Below are 5407 nucleotides of genomic sequence, written 5' to 3'. Positions count from 1 at the left end.
TGGGCTCAGCACTGAGGATGTGTCCAGTGCACACACCTTGCCCTGGTGCACTGACCCAACCCAATGGGGATGCACAGCTGGAGGGCTTCGTTCTGCACATCCCTGTGTGCACTGGGGGTACGGGATCTGCGTTCCATTCCCAGTGTGTGGGATGTAGGGAAGCATCCCAAAAGATTGTGGCCGGGACCTTGTGTGAAGGACTGCAGTTTGGGGTTTTGCTTCTGCATCCATGGGCATGAGGCATCGCTGCCACCTGCACGTGGGATTCCTCTTTGATTTAGAGGAAAAAAGGAAGGGGAAAAGAAATCTGTGTGGCTGTGTGATATAAAATCTGAGTTTGGATCTCTGTAAGTGCACGGAAAACAACAGGCTTTTTATGTTGGCTCTTGGGGTAGGAGGAGAGCAGGCTAGAATAAAGATTTACAGTGTTTGGGAGATTAAAGGCCCTTGGTACATTGTTCAAATACCACGAGATTAGTTTCCAAGGAGACGGATACCAGTTGCCATAGGCACCGGGGGGCCAGGAATTAGGATTGCGATTTTTTATCCTGATCACGCAAACAGTAGCTGAACGCTGCTAAAACTCCAGCTTTAAATAACACGAGTGTTAGCTTACATACCAAGAAAGCAGACTCTGGAAACTGGATCCCGTCCTCTCCCTGCTCCCCATCGCCCTTGGCTCCATGCTTGGCTGGAGCCGTGCTTTGTGGTGTTGCACCTGGGTTTAAAACCCACGGGTTGCCAAGCGGCACGGGGCACACACAGATGTAGGTCCGTGGGTCAGGGTTTGACCCCCTGTCACTCAGCCCTGTGCCACGGCCGTGATGCTCATTACCAGCACTCGCCTCCTGCCCACCGGCCCCATTTCGGCACTGGTGTGCCACCCCAATCCCAGCCCCAACGGCTCATCCCGGCCTTGTCTCATCTTTCTACCAAGGGCTTGCTCTCCTTCGGGGATCTATTCACAGCCGGCAGCTGCAGTGGTGCAGCAGAGCGAGCTCCCCATGCCCTCACCTAATTTTAGCAGCCATGGGCCACTCGCTTCTGGGAAACGCAACCTGAGCCCCAGCAGCACCGCAGCACGCATCCCGAGCGCTCCTCCCGGCGCAGCATCCCTTCCCTGCCACGCTCCGTGGTTTTTTCCCCCATTTTTGTTTATTTGTTTATCGTTTTCTTTAATAGATGAAGAGGCTGTTGCTCAAAGCCAGAGCTTCTGCGCCTGCCCGGCGAGAGGTTGCAGCATGGTGGGTGGTGTGGGGATGCTGGAGGGGCGCGGCGGAGCCGGGGTGAGAGGTGCTGCCTTGCCACGGTGACACAGAAGCTGGCTGTTTGCAAGAGATCTGGTTTGTTCTGTGTTTGTGTTCGGAGCGGGATGGAGCTGTGCTGTGAGTTAGTTGGGGCAGTGGCTGCGATGGGTGCCTGGGGATGTTTTAGTTTGGTGCCGGCGTGTACATGAGGAGCTTTTCCAGCAGGTGCCCTGGTTTTTATTGATAAAATAAAGCAAGGGAGGAGGTGTCTGATGGTTTGGAGCCATTCCTCCCCCTGGAAGGGGTTAAATAAACCCCAACAAACTTGCTTAGTTTGGGGGACCTGTTCCCAGCCCTGGTGCTGGCATGGAACATGGTTGGGGTACCCCAAGCCGTGCCAGAGGACTGACCTCAAACGCTGTCGTTTTTCAACTTGTGCAAACAGATGGAGTGAAAAAGGAGATCTGTGGGTGCGAGGAGAGACTTTGTGATGGGGCAGTGGTTATGGGGCAGCGGATGGTTGTAGGGCTGAGGCATGTACATGTGCCCTTGGTTGGTGTGGGAAGCGCAGATATCCCAAATACCAGAGCCCCAGGAGGGCTGCGTTGCAGCATGAGGATAAGATTGGGGATTTTCGGGCTTTTGGAGGTGTTTTGACATTTGAGGTTATTTATGGCCATTTCATGAACGCCTGTTATCGCAGTTATGTGCTGGAGCTGGCATTGATGCTGAGCAATCTGTGGCAGGAGGGCTGTGCTGAATTAGGCGTAGGGGATTACGTCTGAGTGGGTTACGGGGCCGCCGGGGCATGTGGAGCATTCATTTATCTCCTGCAAGCCGCACGTCCAGAGCAGTTTGTCAGCCCCTTGGTGGGGTACAGCCAACACTTGGCAGTGTGTGAGAAAGCTGCCCGTGCTGGGCAGACACCCCCAGCACTGCGGTGATGATGAGTTGCACATCAAGTCAACGTGAGTCAAGCGTACGGTGCTCCGAGCCAACCACCAAAAAGCTGACCTCAAAAGCCCCCGAGATGTATTGGGGTGGGGAAAACGCCTGCAGTCAGCGTCCCCTTCTTACTGCCTTGCCGTGGCTCTCGTCCCGAGCCCGCATCCCCATCAGGGATGTGTCAGAGCCAGGGGATGTGGGGACTGTCCCTGTGCAGGAGGATGGATGCTGGCTCTGTGCTGCGGCACCTCGGCAGTGACATTCATTGTCCCTTCGGCTCCTATCGGGACAGCTCATGATGAATTTTAAAGCACGTTTAATGATAGTGTGGGCTAATGACTTACGTGTCCTCCAGGGCTGGTGTGATTTTTAGAAATCCCCTTTAAAGGCGCCTTCCCAGAGCAGAAGGCAATTACAGCCCTATCACCGCCGTCTCATTGCTACCTGTGGGTCCCCATCACATGCGTCCCTCTGCCGCCAGCCCTTTGGGTGATACTTCATGGGTGACTCAGGAGCCCAAATGCCATCATCAGAAGTCCTTTTGATGCTGTGTGGCTGACCTGCCCCCGGCACAGCTCCAGCACCTGCCCCAGGCTGTCTCTCTCCAGCCCGTGAGGGATGGATGCCCTATGAATCCCTCTCGTTAGTACATACCCGTTTCTTTGATGTGCACGTGGCCATTCCCGTCCCATAGCATTGCTAACCCTGGTGCATGCAGCCCTTCTGCCCAGCACAGGGCTTCATTGTGGGTCATTACCCAAATAATGAGCTTTATGCATTTTTTTCCCTCTTCTTGCCGTGGAACTTTCGATGTACCCCTCGCTTTGCCCTAACGGAACCTGTTTATAATTTGAAAGTTCCAACAACACCATTTTCTGCTTGGAAATTTCCTCGGGGGGGGGGGAGGGTGGTTTGTTCCAGCTTTGTTTCACTTGTTTTGTTACTCTGTTTGCTCCTGGCAGTTTGGAAATGGTGACAAGGCAGGCAGATGTTTATTCCTGAGAGGGGTGCACAGCATGGACAGGCTGGGGACCATGGCACAGGGACAGGACGGGGCTGGGGTGGGGATGCATTGTCCCCATCCCCATGGCAGCACCTGGACATCGTCCCCATCCCTGCAGGACCACGGCCCCTTGCTCATGGATCTGGCCAGCTCGCGTGTACTGTGCCTCTGTCCCACCTGCAGCCAGCCCTAAGTGGTGTAAGAATGGTTTACCCCAGTTTCCCTCGAGCTTAGTTTCCCTCTGATTAGACAAACAACTTCAAGCTGTACATCTTAATTTGATTTGAATAAGCCTATCGCTCGCCATGAAGTTTTTTTCCTCCCGTTTATTCCCCCCCCTTCCCTTCTAAATCTGCTGTCACTGCTATGCGTGACCGTAAATGATTAAAAGCTTTGTAGGAATATTTCTTCCCCCCTCACCCCCCCTCCGTGAAATCCCAGACATATTACTTGGGTCATGTCTTGCTGTCCCTGGAAGGCTGTGGGATGAGGCTGCTGCAGTTGTGCTCGCTGCAGGGCTGCCCCAGCCCCATCTTCTGGGGCTCTCTGCATCACTGCCAACAAACGTATAACGGTGGCAATAAGGAATAACAATTAGGACACTCAAAGATGCACATCATCAAAGTAAGGCTGTTTTCCATGAATGCTTGTGGAGGGGGGGGAGGGGGGTGCTGAGCAGTGGGAGCCTCCAGGTGATGGATGGCCCAAGCCTGGCGTGTGGCATCGTCGCACAGCATCGCATCCCGCGGCGGCTCTGCAGCACTGCCCGATGCTCACAGGGTGGGCTGCCTGCAGGACGTGCTTGTGTCCCTGCTTCATTTTACAAGCTGATGAACCTTTGGGTCCTGCCCCCCTCCCCATCCTATTGCCAGCATCATCCTTGGGGAGAAAAGTCAGCCGTCAGCTCCGCTCGGGCAGGCAGCGCGCTCAGAAATGTCAGCTGCTCAGAAGAGGATTTTTCTGGGTCAGTGTTGGCGCAGCAGAAGTGCTGGCACAGCCTCATTCACCACTCTGTGCCCAAACACACCCGCACGGCCCCGACCCCTGTGAGAATCCTCCTGGGTGTGGGTCCCATTGGCATCCTGTGGGGTGGCCCTGCTTTGAGTCTGCACAGCAGATCTCATTCTGTGCCCGCAGCTTCATTCATATTCCTCGGCTCGCCCTGCCCGGCTCCCTCTAATCTCATCTCATTAGAAATTCCCCGTCCCCTTTTATCTGCTTGCAGCTTCAGCGCTTGATTCATGAGCCTGGTTGGATGGCCATCGTTCCATCTTCTTTGCTGTCCTTTTATTTGTAGGGTGGAAGCCGGGCAGCGCTGTGTTGTATGGGTTCTGTGCATCTCCCCTTCCCCACATCACATTGCTGCTCAGAGCTGCTAGTAGATATCAGTGCTGGGATTGAAGGATGAAGTGCATTTTGGTGCCTATCCCCTCCACCTGTGTGAATGGGTGCTGTGATGTGGCTCAAGCCAGTCCCATTTTCCACATTTTTTCCCCATTTTGGAGCTTCTAGGGTTGGTTCTGCTCCCCTCACCTCCACCCCCCAGGAACCCAAAGCTTCTCCTGGGCGAGGAGGTGATGATTTAGTGGACAATTAAAAAAAAAAAAGGGGAAATACCCTAAAAAGATCAATTCCCTTTTGCTTTCTCCCCAGACTGAGCTCCTGTGTGTTGTCCAAAGTGAAGGCATTTTACGCCATGCCTTGAGGACACCTTTGCATACTACTTGCTCTCCTGAGTATAAAGAGAGCCCATGGGGATGGGGAGCATGGGGACACATATGTCACCCAGTGCTGCTTGGTGTCACTTCTCCCACGTGGCACAGCTCTGTTTGGGGTGTCCCACCTGGGTGGCACCTGCCCAGGGATGAGTCCCCACTGGCGCTGTTGGGATGCGTGGCATCGGCGCCAGGCTTTGCTTACAGCTTGGCAGCACTCGTGGTTGTCTGTTCTGCTCCTGGCAGGGCTGAGCTAATTTGTACGTGGGTGTCTTCCACACGCCTTTGGTTTTCTGCTTTTCCTCTTGCTTCTGCCCACTCGTGTGCTCGGTGTCTGTGCTGGGGCCGGGTGCCATGGTGCTGTCCGTGATGCAGGAGGGACCCAGCAGCACTGATGGTGTGCTGAGTGCTTGCTAAAAAGACAATTTCTTTTTTTTTTTTTCTTGGGGGATGGATTTCATCATTCTTTTTTGCTCCTATCAGTAACAGCATTGCAA

The sequence above is a fragment of the Meleagris gallopavo genome, chromosome 21 (assembly GCF_000146605.3).
Source record: "Meleagris gallopavo isolate NT-WF06-2002-E0010 breed Aviagen turkey brand Nicholas breeding stock chromosome 21, Turkey_5.1, whole genome shotgun sequence".
Lineage (NCBI taxonomy): Eukaryota > Metazoa > Chordata > Aves > Galliformes > Phasianidae > Meleagris > Meleagris gallopavo.
This window is presented reverse-complemented; position numbering follows the sequence as displayed.